The sequence below is a fragment of the Peromyscus maniculatus genome, chromosome 3, assembly GCF_049852395.1.
Source record: "Peromyscus maniculatus bairdii isolate BWxNUB_F1_BW_parent chromosome 3, HU_Pman_BW_mat_3.1, whole genome shotgun sequence".
NCBI classification, from domain to species: Eukaryota; Metazoa; Chordata; class Mammalia; order Rodentia; family Cricetidae; genus Peromyscus; species Peromyscus maniculatus.
Window position 1 is genome coordinate 144,192,260 of NC_134854.1, and position 16,917 is coordinate 144,209,176.

A 16,917-nucleotide genomic window follows, 5' to 3' on the forward strand; every position below is an offset into this window, starting at 1 on the left:
TAAGTCTCTGTGTTTACTTGGTTGGGTCTGAGCGGCTGTGGGACTGGCGGGTGACAAAGATTTGTCCTGACTGTGGGCAAGGCGGAAAACTCTAGCAACACTATGCCATCAAATTCTGCACTGCAATCATTTAAAAATAAAGTTTAAGAAGAAATATTGCAGCAAAAATATTGGAACCAGTCCAATGTCTTCCTACAAGGGACTGATTGAATAAACTATATTATATCTACATATTATATACAACCTTAATAAGGTGATGGATATGCCAGCTGGCCTGATCTGATCATTGTATACATGTATTGAAATGCCACAATATGTTCCATAATATAAATAACTATTATGTTAATTAAATATGTATTTAGACATAAAATAAGAAATATATGTGTAAGACTAATGTGAATTAGTGAAAAAGTGTGGTTCAGAGCACTGGATAGAATATGCCAGCTAGAACACGAGGACGAAAAGGAAGCAAGAATGAATTACATACCTGAGGCTCTGGATGAATTGGAATGGGAGTTAAAGTCTGAAGGAGACTCCCATACAGCGGGGGCTTCCTCCTGGAGCTCAGATTAGACACAAACCATACCCAATCACTTGTTCTTATAGAGAGATCCTTTATTAAGTGGGGAAGAAAAGTTACAGTGGCTGCTTCCTGATTCAGGCAGAAAACAGTAGCAAATGACCTTGCAGGTGGAATTTTTAAGAGGAGGTCTGTGTTAGAATGGGCTATGATGTGGTGGTAAAGGAGATTGGCAAGAGGGGGAAGGGGAAGAAGGGAAGGGGGAAGGGTTACTTGTTCCAGAGGGACAAAGGACTGTCTCTGGATAGAGGGGAGACAGATGCGGCACATAGGCAAATGGCAGTTTATAAAAGTATAAAGGGGGAAACCCTGTGTTAGGATGAAGTGTTTAAACTTAATTGGGCATGTTAATTAGATGAGCCAAAGGGGGCTTTTGGTTGCTGGACTTTGGTAGTCAGCCTCAAGAGGAGGAACTGGCAAATAATGGAATAAGCCTTGATGGCTAGCTTTAGGAATGTAGTCTAATGGGTTTTAGGAAAGCAGAGAAAATGAGGGAGAAGAGCAAGGGCTGCCAGAGCCACATGTATAAGTAGGGAATTGTTAAAAAACCTCTGTGCTTAAGAGAACTATAAAGCAAAACAAGCTTGCCTTCTAAGAGAGTACTTTCTCCTTGCACCTAGACCAGTGGTTAAAGCTGCGGGTCATGACCCCATTAGGGAGCCAACTGGTCCTCTCACAGGGGTTGCATATCAGACATCCTGCATATCAAATATTTACATTACAATTTATAATTTTTATTTTATTTCATACGTATTTTTGTATGTGTTTTGCCTGCATGCATGCCTGTGTGAAGGTGTTGGATTCCCTGAAACTGGAGTTATAGGCAATTGTGAGCTGCCATGTGGGTGCTGGGAATTGAACCCAGCTCCTCTGAAAGAGCAACCAGTGCTTTTAACTGCTGAGCCATCTCTCCAGCCCCACATTACAATTCATAACAGTAGCAAAATTGCAGTCATGAAGTAGCAACAAAAATAATGTTATGGTTGGGGGTCACCACAACATGAGGAACTGTATTAAAGGACTACAGCATTAGGAAGGTTGAGAACCTCTGACATAGACGGAATGTAATTTTGTGTTCTTTGACTTCATAAACCCCTGACTGAAGTGGTTGGGTGCTGTATTCTGGAATCCTGGAGTAGATCTGGTGCCAATATCTGAATAAAAGTCTCTTCTTTGTTAAAATTATTATGGTCAGACTGGTGAATCTCTGAACAATCCTGAACCCATAACATCTGGGGGCTCAGCTGGGATTTGGGCATTTAGCCAGATCCACCTTCTTTTTTTGACTGGCCTTGGGACCCTGGAGAAATCAGATAGGCTCAGCATTGGGATGGAGCCATCATCTTCAATGCCTAGACTTCACAAAAGACCTTGAATCCCTGAGAGTTGCTGGTGTACTGGGTGCCAGGAAATCAGGTTGGCCCAGGGTTTGGAGGGAGCCACTAGCACATTCTCAACACTTGAGATTGTGAGAAAAGGGATCATTAGAAAACCTCCAGAAGTACAGGTAAGGACCCTGCCTATAGTGTGCATTTATGAGACTTGTGGAAGAGCTGGATGCTTCACTGGTTCGTGAGTAGGAAAGATCACCAGGATACTGCCATCCCTCATTTGGTTTTGGTTTGTCTGGGTGGCCACCAAATTGTAGAATTTTGTCTGTTTTGTGTTGCTTGGATTGTTTGTGGTGTTGCATCTTCTTTCTAAAAAATGTTTCTTATCTCTACGGCTTATTTGTTCTCAGATTGCTCTGTTCCATCCCCCTGGTCACTAGATTCAGTTGTACAAGGATTTAGGTGTTTTTTAGGTATGGGTGACATTAAATTTTTGTTTGATACTGTTCTACTTCATTGAGAAGCTGGTTTTTGAGTTGCTTATGGCTCCCTGTCCTCTAGAGCCAAGCCGGCTTGTTTAAAGGTTTCCTTCAAAATCTCTGTCCCATGTCAGTCAGGCCACATGATGATGTGACAGAGAAAGGAGAGCAAAACAAGCCAAAAGGCTAGACTATTCCCAATGGGGATTAGTGCTACTCATCTCACATTCTTTTTGGTTTTGGTTTAACGCTAAAGCTTTTGCTAAAGTATGACTTTTATCCAAATATTTGTAAAGTTATCATGTAAACTTTCTGTACCTCAAGATTTGTAAGTTTATTGAGTGTGGTTAAAGATCTGCAAAACCTGTAACAAAAAGTTAACTTAAAAATTATGGCATGAGGGTTGATGCTTGAATACATAGGTAATCTTAATTTACTACAGCATACTATATGTGTAGCTTGGATCCAACTCTTGTTTAAAAGAAATAGATGTTTTAAAAATAACAGTGGATTTATATCTTAGGGTTTCTATTGCTGTGAAGAGACACCATGACCATGGCAACTCTTATAAAGGAAATCATTAATTTGGGGTGGCTTATAGCTTCAGAGATTTAATCCATTATTGTCAGGTCAGGAAGCATGGCAGCATGCAAGGAGACATGATGCTGAAGAAGTAGCTGAGATTTCTACATCTTGAGCTGTAGGCAACAGGAAATGAACTGTTACACTGGGTATGGCTTGAGCATGTATGACCTCAAAGCTCACCCCCCTAGTGACACACTTCCTCCAACCAGGCCACACCTCCTCCAACAAAGCCATATCTCCTAATAATGCCAATCCTATAGGCCTAGCATTCAAACACACGAGTCTGTGGGAGCATACCTATTCAAACCACCACAGTTTCCAAGATATTTTGGATTGGGATGGATTTTTGTGTGGTGATTCTTGTCCTGAGAATAAGAATAACAGATGAGAAAAACATTTTGGAAGTAATACTGAAAAGGCTATGATGATTAAAATTTTGATAATTTTTATTTATCAACCAATGAAACATAAATGAGGTTTTGTTTACTGTGTTCAGTAACTCTTTGATTTTTTAAAATATTGTAACAATCTTCTGGATATCAACTTCATCTCAGATTGATGTCTTGTGTTAAGCCAAATGTTTGTCTGTAAATGTTTTCAAAATTAATTGAGTCTGTAAATGTCAGTGGTTTTATATGTACAAAAATTCTTCTGGTAATTTTGCCAATTTTAGTTTTCACTTTAACTGGAGGGCAATGGCCAGATACATATCTGACCTAAAGAATACATCAGCTCAGGACCTAGAGAACTAAGTCTGAGAAATTCGTTTAATAGAGCCAAGACAAAAAATGCTGCCAGAAGCAGAACCAAGTAGGAAAGCTTCAGAAAAGAAGCTACCTCAAAAAAAAAAAAAAAAATCAGCCCAGTTTACCTCCTGACTTAGGGCTGCTTGCCTCTGGCCAGAGTTTGCTGTCAACCTGATAGTAATTATCAAGGACTGGCATATTATTTGGACCTTCTGATTAAAAACATGACTTAAAATACTGGATCATCTCAGCCAGTTGCCTTGAAGCTTTTCTAAATGTTGGATCATCTGGAGACCTCTCAGGGTGAAACCATATTAAGCTGGAAGGAATCCATAGCTTCCTATTTTCTGTGGAAACCAAAGCAGAATCTCTTTTCCAAAGCAACATATCCTTAGACTCAAATTTTGAAGTCAAAATACCTTTAAGTATATATGTTGGTTTAATTTAGTAGCCCTTACAATCAAATGTTGTTCTGCAGTTAAAAATCCCAAAATACACCAAAAATGCAGTATCCAGACTCTGTGTATTTTCCATCTTTATGTGGCTTACTATATTTTTATATTACTTTTACTCTCTCTTTAAAAGCTTTATTTATTAAAACTACTTAGTTCTTTATATAACTGTCTATATTCTTTTTCCTCTCTCTTCCAAGCCTATGTACACATACTATAAACTGTTTAGAGTTTTATGCCATCTGAATCTGCCTTATTGTGAATCTATAGTCCTTTTCCGATCAGGAGAGATTTTAAACTGTTAAACTGTGTGGCTAGAATGAAAGCGGCAGCCTTGGCTGCTGACTCTGCCCCTCTCGGCTTTTTAACATGAAGTAGGTATGTTTACCGCCAACTCTGAGAATCATTGAGTCTATGCCTCCATCAAGCAGCATCTGGCCCAGAAACCCTTCTTGTTGTACTAACAAAAGCTAAATCCACCATGTAGTGTGCTGTGTGGCTTGGAATGCCTCTGTGTACCATGGCGGGATTCTGCCATGCTGTGCTCCAGCTTGAATGCCACAGCACCTCTGTAAAAGGCCTGCCTGAGAGACATGAACTAGGAAGATGCTCTTAGCTACATTTATAATCTCTTCTTAAGCTCTCTCAGGTTTTAGGTGAAACTCTTGCCACCACGTCTGAGTGCCAATTGTAGCCAGAAGTTTCTTTGATCCCACCTGGCACCGTGGTCCAGATGAATCTCTCCCACTTGTGGTCCCACAGCTGCTTATAAAATAATGACTCAGAGGCTTAATGTTAATTACAAACTGCATGGCCTATGGCTCAGGCTTCTTGCTAGCTAGCTCTTATAGCTTAACTCAACCCAGTTCTATTAATCTATGCAATGGTGCATGTTGTTCCTTGGACAGCAGGCTGGCATTTTCCCTGACTCTGTCCTTCTCTCTATATATCTCTATTTGGATTTCCCACCTGCCCCTAAGCTGCCTTGCATTAGGCCAAAACTGCTTTGTTTATTAGCCAATGGGAGCAACACATATATTCACAGCACACAGGAAGACATCTCACAGCACCACTGTTTATAACCTGTACAGTAATCCACACTTAAAGAAAAAAAATCAATAGACCCATGATTTTGAATCATAATAAAAAGCTTTGGGATCCCTAAAATGATTTAAGAGTTAAAAGCATTAACACATTTTTTTTTCTCCATCAGCCCAGAGTCCCTCAGTGCACCTGGGTCAGGCATGCTCAGAGTCTCTGCTGGCTCCTGTCATGCCGCAGTCTCCCTGCCTGGCCTGTGTCTGGGTCCCACGGTGCTCACAGCCTGCCTAAGCTGAGTCCCCCTGGCAGCCCCTGGGCCACTCCAGCTGACACCCACACTATGCCTCGCCACCAAGTTTCCACCCTGTGGATCTCCATTCAGGGGCCTGGTCTCAAACCTGCCATGTCTGCCACCTGCCAGACATGCCACACCACAACAGTGCACTCCCCTACCCGCCGCTGCCTGTGCTCCCGGTCAGAGAGCAAGGAGGCAATGGGATAGGAGTACTCTTATTCTGTCCCAGTTCAACCAAAGGGGCCCCTGTCCCTTCTGCTGGCCCTTCAGCCCCAAAGGCTGTCCATGTACAGTTTCTATCAGGAGTCACAGTGCACACACAAGCCCAGGCATGAAACATGCATACTTGTGGCCACATTTTTCACACATTCACACTTTCATAGAGGCAGGACATTCCAACAGAAAGGCAATCAATTTTCTCAGGGAAATAGCTGATCAACACAAATACAGAAAAACACAGACACCACATCTGAGGCTCTCTGTCCTCAATCAAACAGATGTGGGATTCTCTACACCCCATTCTTCCAGACCCTTGTGATCATGGTCCTCCAGCGCTTCTGTCCTTAACCATTCCTGACCACAATCACCGACTTATGCATGCCACAGAAATAAAACTCAACACAGACAGACAGGACAGGACAGGACAGACAGACACTTAGACACACAGAGACACTTAACGGATGGCTTCATGCTCTATAGGCAGTGGTCCCTGTGGGCTTGGGGGATCCTGGGTAAACCCTCAAATATTATGCCCAGATTGCAGGGACCCCCAAAAGACCACCATGGAGACCGAACCCCATATGTAAAAGCAAAGAGCCTTTATTTTCAAGCTTGGAGCTTGGTCTCTCTGTCCTGTGCAGCCAGCGGTGAGAGCAGAGAGCCCTGAGCCTGGGCAGGGTGGTGTTTTTGTCATAGCAGAGGTTGGGGTGAGTGGATTTTCAGGGTTCGGGACTGTGATTGGCTGACACTTTTCTAGGGGTATGAGGAACATTTGGAATGTCAGGTATTTCCTCTTGGATGCAGGCCTCCCTGGGTGGGATCAGTTTATGGCTTTTCTTGCCTACCAGAAGCTGTGTCTGGGCTTTTGAGCCTGTCATGGTTAAGCTGCCCCCGCCCCCACATACACACACAACACACATCTGATAAAAAGCAACTTAAAAAAAGGTTATTTGCAGAGCTGGGCGGTGGTGGCGCACGCCTTTAATCCCAGCACTCGGGAGGCAGAGGCAGGTGGATCTCTGTGAGTTCGAGGCCAGCCTGGTCTCCAAAGGGAGTTCCAGGAAAGGCACAAAGCTACACAGAGAAACCCTGTCTCAAAAAAAACAAACAAAAAACAAAACAAAACAAAGGCTCTTTGCCTCCTGATCTAAGAATGAATATGGACTATCACGGCAGGGGGTGGGTGGTCCCTTTACATCCTCAGCCAGGAAGCAGATGACCCTGGTGCTCAGCTTTCTTTCTTCTTTTTATCCACCCTGGGCTAGCAGCACATGATGGTACAGCACACATTTAGGATGAAACTATCTTTTGGTGTCTTTCAAACTTACACACTTCACACCTCTCTAGTGAGTTTCTTTTCCGAAACTGTTAACAAGGAAACTCTCTAGTGAGTTTCCAAGGAGTTAACAAGGAGTTAACAAGGAAACTCTCTAGTGAGTTTCTTTTCTGAAACTGTTAACAAGGAAAACTATAACTATCTAGTCTTCAACTCCCTCAGAGACCCAAGCAGGCAATGATATTACCTATTTAAACAGGAAGTGCAAACAAGCGAGTGAGTTATGACAGAAACAGCTAGCTGCCTGGACAGTCACCCAAGGCTTCTCTGCAACATTGGGGCATCATCTTTGGCCTACCAGCCTAGCATATATGACAGACTCATCTGTGAAGCAGGATTTTCTAAAGAGCCTTCCTACCTTGTCTTGGCAAGGATTGGCAATCCTTTGTTTTGTGTCCTGCTTGTCTATTTTGGATAGCATAGTGTCAGCAGTTGAAGCAAGGACATATTCTTGCCCAGTGACTAATTTTTACCATAAGGAAAGCAAATTCCATATGGAGTTTCTTCAATGCCCATCATCTTCTTTGAAGTAAATCCATGCTACCAGGAGCACACGTGTCTCACTGTCCAGGAAAGTCTAAGTTTTTAAAATATTTTAAATACCATATTCTGTAGGTCTTTGAAGTGTTTGACGATTACCTACCTAATTAAAGTATATCTATGTATACCTAGAAAACTTAGCTAACATGATTATAAGTTTGATTATCATAAATGATTAATTATTCTATATTTTTAATTATATATTACAATTTTAAATGAGTTGCATAAACATAAAACCTTAAACAAGAGTAGAAATATACATATAGTTTAGCAAAATTAACTTTAAATTTGTGTCAATAAACTAAAATCCATAGCAATGTAAAACTTTTTAAACAAGTTGTTGCTCTTTAAAAGTAGATTCAATAATCTACTCTTTTATCCCATCATGTCTATACTATCCAGTTTTCTTTTTTAGAAAGAGATTGTATTTATAACCAACCCCCTTTAAATAAAAATAAACATTTATAAACAATATTTTGAGAATTTGCGTGTAGCTTCTCATACTACTTCCTGCTGGTTGAGGGCACTGGCACTCTTACGGGAATCCTGAGAAAATTAAGAATTATAGTTTACCTTCACTGTAGTAGTCTGTGAGGCTGCACTGACCTTTCAGGGGGTCTTGGTTGATCAAACCGTATTAGCCTTGAAGAAATCCACAGGTTTTCATCTTCTGTGGAAACAAAAGCAGAACCTCTTTTCCAAAGCAACATATTCTTAGACATAAATTTTGAAGTCACGATACCTTTACTATATATATATATATATATATATATATATATATATATATATATATAGCTTTAACTTAGCAGCCTTCACAATCAAATGTCTTTCTGCAGTTAAAAATCCTAAAAACAACACAATCTGGATTCTTTGTGTAATATCCATTTTTATGTGGCTTATTATATACATATATAATATTTGATTTTTTAAGACTTTATTTTATTTTTATGACTATCTATATACTTTTTCTTCTCCCTCTGAAGCCTACATAACTTTTTACATACATTATAAACCATTTAGAGGTTTATTCCATCTGAAGCTGTCTTTTGTGTATCTATAATCCTTTTCTGATCATTGCAAACTGCAGCGTGGCTAAGACTGAAGTGGCATTCCTGGCTGCTGACTCTACCCACTTCAGCTTTTCGACATGGCAGAGGTACCTAGGAGAGTCACGCTTATCACGCCAACTCTGGGGTCCATGCTGCCATCAAGTAGCGTGCAGCTGGCCCATAAACCCCCTTTGTCTGTATGAGTAAAGGCTAAATCCACTGTGCAGTGTGCTGCGCAGCTTGGAGACACCTCTGTGTACCGAAGTGGGAATCTACCATGCTGCGCTCAAGCCCGAAAGCTGCGGCGTCTCATGTCCTGCATGAGGCATGAAGTAGGAAGCCATTTTAGGGTCTGTTTTAGAATTTCTTAATAAGTCCTCTCAGGTTTTAGGTGGAGACTCAAGCCAACATGTTGGGCAGCTAAATGTAGCTAGAAGGTTTTCTCTGGTCCTGCCTGGCCTCACGGTCCCACAGCCACTTATAAAATAATTACTTAATATTATTTACAAACTGTATGGCCTATGGCAGGCCTCTTGCTAGCTAGCTCTTAATCTTAAATTAACCCATTTCTATTATTCTATGTTCTGCCATGTGTTCTGTGGCTTTACTGGTCTGCTGGCATGTTGTTCTTTGGACGGCAGGTTGGCGTCTCCCTAGACTCTGCCTTTCTCTTTCCTGTCTCTCTCCATGGATTTCCCACCTGCCTCTAAGCTGCCATGCCATAGGCCAAAGAAGCTTATTTATTAACCAATGGGAACAACATATATTCACAGCATACAGAAAGACATCCCCAGCAACTTCCCCTTGGTGTCCGTTATCCAAGAGCAAGCCAAGACTTGAATTCTTTTCTTTGTGTTACCTGTGTCTTCTTTTGTCTGTCTATTGTATGAGAGTGAATTTGTACCTGCTGGAAGGCTGTTTTGTGAATCTGTCCCTGTCCCTATGTGTCTGTGTGTGTCTGTCTGCTCCTTTATCAGTCAGGGTTCTCTAGAGAAACAGAACTGATTATATATATATACTCTTACAGGCTGTGGCCCAGCTATGCCAACAATGGCTATCTCCTGATGGAAAGTTCAAGAATCCAGTAGTTGTTTAGTCCACAAGGCTGGGTGTCTCAGCTGGTCTTCACTATATGCTGGAATCCTGAAGAAGTAGACTTTAATGCCAGTGAAGAAATAGACTTGCCAGTGAGAATGAGATTGAGCAGGCAAAGAGCAAGCACTTCCTTCTTCCATGTCCTTCATATAGGTATATAGGCTGCCACCAGAAGATGTGGCCCAGTTTTAAGGTGGATCTTCCTACCTCAAAAGGTCCAAACTTAGGGCAGTTCAGCAAAAGTTCTAGTCTCTTAGAACACAAGAAATATTTTCAGAATATTGCATCATCACTGTGCACCATATTCATGCAGTGCCTTTAGAGGCCAGAAGAAGGTATCAGATTCCCTGGGAAGGAATTACAGATGATTGTGAGCTGTCATGTGGGTGCTAGGAACCAAGCCTGCATCCTCTGCAAGAGCAGCCAGTGCTCTTAACCATGGAACCATTGCTACAGCCCCTGACTTTCTTTTTCTGATTGACAGTACTATAGAGATGTTTCTGTCTGTGGATTTGATGTCAAATTTTAGGACTGTTTTTCTCATCTGGCTCAACCAGGAAGTATGGGGAAAGTGGGATTTCATTTCAACAATTATTGCCCATTTCTACTCGCTGTTATTACATACATTCTGGAAAGCTGAAGGGCTTCCATGATCTTGGCTAGTTCCCTGGATTCCATGGTCCTTGGTATTAGTACCGCTAGATCATTGCAAAATATGGCTGTGAGAAGGCTGTGAGTTTGAGGCAGTCCAGGGTGTGTTTAAGAAGCAAGTTATAAGCAGGAGCAAATCATACTCATCAGACCACACATGACGTGGACTGGATAAATCAGGGTGCATGGTGATGGAGAAATGAAGAGTAAAGACAGCAATCAGGGCCTGTACACCTCTAACCATCCAGATGCCCAGTGCCAAGGGTTTTTCCTGAGCAAGGCCCTCTGAGCATCCCTCTCCTGCTCTACCACCTGCCTTCCATCAGTCTGCAAATGGTTTGCCATCATCAGCACTGTGACTGTATGTTCCCCTTTGTGACCCGAGTATTGCCACAGGAAGAAGGCAGGTCAGTCCAGGTGGAGGGATTGGAATGAAGGGAGTCGGGGTAAGGCTCATGCTTTATTTAATTTTGTACAAAGCTCACATTAGTGACTTTATATCTTGTCTAGGATGGAGCCCCCAGCCCCAACCCTATGGGGTCCTAGGCCCACATTCCACTCCAAGGAGACACAAAAGAGACCCTAAGGTTACACATAGGTGCACACATATCTGGGTTAAAGAAATATGTTCACTTACCAAGGAGGCAGAAAGCCCACAGGGCAAGTTTGTGGCTCTACACAGAAAGAGTATCTGAGCTTTTGTGCTCTCTTGTAGGGAGACCAAGGCCATCATGTCTGTGGTGGTGCGGGGGACCCAAAGACTACTGGCCATAGCCTGAGAGTACCCTCTTTGTTAGGGCCAGCTACTCAGAAATGGCCAGCACTTTGGCTTATACCACAGAAAGAATTTCAGCACAAGTACCAATGAAACAGAGTTGGATTTAATAATCAGAGATAAGGGACAGCAAAATTTAAAGATGATCATTCAGAGACAGACATTTCTAGGCATCTTAGTAATATATAGATGTTCTGGAGGCCCCCAGTGAGATTCAGACCACCCACCCAAATCCTAAAGCTGTACCTTCACTCCAGAACTCTAGGGATGAGAGGCCACTTCAGGAGGCCCATGCCCCGAGACATTCCAAGGCTCTGAGGCTGCCCTCAGTTCACAGACCATCAGAGTGAACTGCCAAGCTGAGAAACACAGCAAGCATCTACGGAGGTCTCCTGGTAAGTCATGAACTGGTTCTGTTTTGTGGGATCTCTCTCTGGGATGTAGAGGGGGTTCAACAGGACTTAAATATTCTACCATCTAGGGCAAACAGTGAGACATCACACACCATCTGGTTCTGGTTGGTTGGAAATTTTTGTCTGTTTCCCGAGGGAAGTTTTATCTGTATTGTTGGAAGCTGTGTCTGCCTATTTTGTTGGAAAGTTTTGTCTGTGTTTTGGTGTGCCCATAAGCTTTGTTGAAAGCATAGGGATGAGGCAGAAATGGGTCACATATTTTTGCTGTCTCTGTGCACCACCGGCCAGTCACTGCCACTACCATGACTGCTTTGGTGGCCAGGGCTCAGAATTTATCTCTGAGCCCTCCTGTCACTGGGTTCCAGTTAGCAGGAGTTCAGACGTCTTTTTGGTGTGGATAACATTAAAGTTGTTTTATGCTGCTTTTTGTTGTTGGAAAGCTGGCTCTAGAGTTGGGTTACCACTCTCCCTTTGCTGGACCCAAGCATATTTAAAAGTTTCCTGTATGTCCTTTGTCATTTTAAGCCATCTGACACAGTGACAGGGAAAAGAAAACAAAGTAGAACAGCAGCCACAAATTAGACTTGGTTTATGTGAACATTCCGTACCTCAATATGTATAAGTTTATTCTATTAGATATGGTTAAAAATCTGTAAAATCTGTGTAAAAAGTTAACTAAAAACTAGTAACACTGGGAGTTGATAGTTAAAAAAAAATCTATGCATATAGATTTCTTAAAGGAACCCTGTGGCACAATTCCATTTGGGGATATAAACAACATGTGGATTGCCACCATCTTTAGGCAGCCACATAGATAGATGGAAGCTATCTTTGCTAGGGTTGGAGAAGACAGATGTCATGTGATTTCATTGCCATCTTGATTAAAGTTGACCATGTGGTGTGGGTCTACAAAGGAGGCAATAACAGGTCTCCGAGATATTTTGGATTAGGATAGATTTCTTTTTCTTTTATTGGTTTTTTGAGACAAGGTTTCTCTGTGTAGTTTGCACCTTTCCTGGAACTCACTCTGTAGCCCGGGCTGGCCTCGAACTCACAGAGATCCGCCTGGCTCTACCTCCCAAGTGCTGGGATTAAAGGCTTGCACCACCACTGCCCATCTTAGGATAGATTTCTTTTAATGATAATTTTTGTCCTGAAAACAAGGTTTATGAAACATAGGATTTAAAAACAGTGCTTTCTTAGTAAGATATTAAAGCTGCACCACCATGCTTTCATATGCAGCCAGACTTTGTAACATGGGAGTCATCAGGTGATAATGTTTTTAAAGACACGAAGGGATCATGGGGGAGAGCTGAGACTTGCCAATGTGTGGCAGGGATAGAGTTCCCAAAGAGAGCCCAGTTGCAAGGAGGGACCTTAGCAGTTTTGGAAATTCTGGTGCCATGTGATAATCATCAGAAGCATCAGCCACAATGAAATGGAGCAGGCTGAGATCCAGAAAGCAGGCCATGTTTATGCTGCTGAGGGTGGGGCCAAAGAGGTGATCCAAGCCCCTTGGGAAAACACAAAGAATTGTGAATGAATCCCAGATATTGAGCTTTGAATTGTTGAAGTAAAAATGTTACTTTATTTTTGATATTGTAGGAGCACACAGTTGAGAGATTTTAAAATTTTTAAAGAGGAAATTTTGGAGTTTTACAGAATTTAAACTTAAAAACTAGTTTTTTTTTTTTTTTAAGGAACAGCTTAAAATATTTAAATTAAACAGCTTTAAATATTTAAATTCATAAGGTTATGGGACATTTCAAGTTTATAAAATATTTTATATCATTAATATTTGAACTTAAAAGGAAATAAAAAGCTAAAAATTAAGGCCACAGCTGTGAGTACCAATTACTGAACACCAGAAACTGGGATGTTCCTATTTTACAATGCAGCAAGACAATGACCTAAGCAATCTGGCAAAGGGCTGGAGCAGCTTCTCAATCAATGAGTCTTGACCCTTTGGGCGTTGAAAGACCTTTTTACAGAGGTAGCATAGGACTGCCTACATGTCAGATGTTTGCGTTGAGATTCACAACAGCAGCAAAAATTGCAGTTGTGAAATAGCAACAAGAATAATTTTATTGTTGGGGGTCACCACAACATGGGGAACTGTGTTGAAGGGTCACAGCATTAGGAAGGTTGAGAACTACTGGATTAGAGAATGTCTCTCTTTACCTAAGGTCTATTCATGCTTGAGAATATATGTCTAGCCTCCTTGTTTTTGCTAACTTTGTTAAGCTTAAGCTATTTTGATAAACTGAGTCATATAAGAAACTGTTGTTACATTCTGCAATGATGTACTATAAAAGGATCAGAAAATTTCCCAGTCTCTCTGTGGACTGTGTTTATGAGTTAAAAGTTTTATCTTGATGCTAAAAAGATCTTCAATTCAAAAATTGTAATTTTTCAGGTTAACTTATTGTAAACTATTAAAGATGATTAAGATATGCAAATCAGTTACATCATAAAGGAACAAATTCTTTAATGTGTTCAGAACTATAATTGCAGTCATGCCAAGTGTAAATGTAATTAATTACAGGAAAAAGATTTATTTAGCCTCCTATATGTATTTTCAAGGTTAAACCTAGATTTGTTTAGCTCAGATAAACTTAAATTATGATGTTCCTCAAACTGGTCAGAGATCTCATGAATATGGCATTTAGAATGTTTAACGGGAAAAGTTTACTATGACAGAGACTCCCATCCCCTAGCAGTGACCCTGAGGTCTCCAAAGGAGATGATGAGGTACCACAACTACTCTACCTGAACTGTGGAAATAGTAACCACTGGGCAATGCTGCACCTGCAGCCAGGACCCAGCCCAAACTGTGGACAAGCAGGACACTGGAGAGTTGACTGTCCCACTTTACCTAAAGAAATGAAGGTCAATATCTCCCACCTGATGCTCTTCCTCCTCAAGAAGGCCTCTCATCTGGGCCTGGTGGCCATCAAATGGTGCTGTTCTGATACCTTTGACCTGGAGAGCGCATGCAGACTACAGGATCCTGAGATGACCATCTAGGTAATGGTCTAGTCTCTGTCATTTTAATTGATACATAGGCCATTTGGATTATACTTTCTGCTATAATTTATCCTTCTCAGATCTCTGATGGTATTGATGGCTAGGCTAACTATAGATTAGCCAGTTTAGCAGGAGCAGGCAACCAGGTTCTTCCCCAAGGCTGCAGCACCTTGTTAGCTCATTTCATTTGTAAAAATTAGGCCTTGCTTTTTCTAGAGATACTAGATCTCCTGTAGAGAAAAGGTAGGCAGGTTTGCCTTGCTAATAGGCTTCATATTAAAAGATAAACAGGCTTCAGATGTAACTTTCCACTAAAGGAACATGATTTGCAATGACTATTCTCAGTAATAACTACTTGTGTCTCTGGTAATGATTAGATGGAAAGAAACAGGGTTAAAGTCTATGTAAGTTATGAGGGTCTAAGAAAATGGTTTAAGATACATAAAGGTCTGAGGATGTGTGTGGTGATATTGTGTTTCCCCAATATATTGTGCACCCTAATAAATTTATCTGGGGTCAGAGAACAGAACAGCCACTAGACAGACATAGAGGCCAGAAAATGGCAGCACTCACACCTTTAATACTAGCCTTCTGGAGGCAGAGATCCATCCGGATCTATGTGAGTTCAAAGCCACACTGGAAACAGCCAGGCATGGTGACTCGTGCCTTTAATCCCAGGAAGTGATGGCAGAAAGCAGAAAGGTATATAAGGCATGAAAACCAGGAACTAGAGCTGTTTAAGCTTTTAGGCTTTTAGAAGCAATTCAGCTGAGATTCATTCTGGATGAGGACACAGAGTGTTCCAGTTTGAGGAAACAGGATCAGCTGAGGTACTGGCAAAGTGAGGGAACTGTGGCTTGTTCTGCTTCTCTGATCTTCCAGCATTCACCTCAATACCTGGCTCCAGGTTTGTTTTTTATTAACAAGACCTTCTGACAATTCGTGCTACAGATGTGAAAGTTTAAGTAAGTTCTAAGGGTCTCAGAAAATTATTTAAGATATATAAATGCAAGTTGTAAAGGTATAAGTAAACTAAGATATGTGAAAATGAGAAACATTTCAGACTTATTTCTCCTTCTATGTTATTACTACACTAAAATTTCAAATGTTCAGAATGTTAGCATTGATCAATGGAGTTCTGAAGGTGGTAGAGCAGTGACTGCTTACTGTTCAGGCACAATCTCAAGATTTTAAATTTCCTTTGGTTATCTTCTAAGTATAGACATAAAGGTGCTTTTCATCAGGCTAAAGACATCTCTGTCCAATCTATATCTGGCTCTCTGGACAGAGGAAAATATGTTTATGCTTTTTTCTTTTACCCAAATCCATAGCTTTTGCTAGAACTCAAAGGTGTGAGTCTACTACAACTATTTTACAGACACCTATTACCTGCTTTTTCTACAATATGGGTTTCATTACAGATTGATAATGCTAATGTAACTAAAATATTTATCTCTTCTTGTAAACTAAAAAATCATGTAAGCTTCAGAGAATCTAGGGAGTCATAGGTCTTGGATCCACCTCTCATAGGTCAAATAGACTCCAGATAAGTACAGCCTAAGTTTCCCCACCTGGCTATTCCTGAGGATGGATCTCTCTCTCCTGGTCTTAGGACCCCTCCTTTCCCCTAACTACTAGGACTATGGGTCTGGAAGTTCCATATGTAAGATTTTCCTTTAAGTTCCTAAATTTTAATTTCTGTCCCTAGTCTATATCTGTCTCAGCAGATTTCCACTTGTCTGACAGACACCATCCAGGAAACAGCTACTGACTATGACATTTGAGACCTGGAAAGTTGCTGAAAGTTGCTGTGGACCAGTCCAGCCAATGTGATTGTTCCCTGTTTCTTCAGCTGGGTCAGATTACCAGGTGATCCTGCTGAATGCCCCATTTTCTGGATCCTCTTCTAGCCTTTGACTAGCATTCCAGTCTTCCTGGGCTTTGACAACAACATCCTGGTTTCAGCAGGAAGAAGTTACAGAAGAGAGTATATCACCCCTTGTCCCCCAACAGGCTAGAATGTTAGATCAAAAGGTTACTCCCTGGCATAGGCTACAAAATAGCTATCTGTAGTGCCCATTGGTATACCAGGAAAGGTACCTGTTAAAACCAAATAGACCCAGATCTATCAATAGGTAGGTTCATTAGCTGAAATAGTTCTACAACATGATAGGGCACTTAACCTGCTCTATGTAGAACAGAAGTTACTGTGTTGCTTTAAGAGAAAATTGTTGTTTCTATATAAACCACTAGCAATCATTAGAAATAAGCTGGATGTATTTTTTTAAAATGCAAAAAAGTGG

At 41.2% G+C, this 16,917-nt stretch overlaps 1 long non-coding RNA gene across 1 annotated transcript; it reads left to right on the top strand.

Annotated features, from left to right (window-relative positions):
- Positions 1-1,764: 1,764 nt before the first annotated feature.
- Positions 1,765-16,653, top strand: LOC121828106 (uncharacterized). The gene is made up of 2 exons (XR_013050134.1): positions 1,765-2,087; positions 11,432-16,653. It is a non-coding gene; the product is annotated as an uncharacterized LOC121828106 (long non-coding RNA).
- The last annotated feature ends 264 nt before the right edge of the window (positions 16,654-16,917 follow it).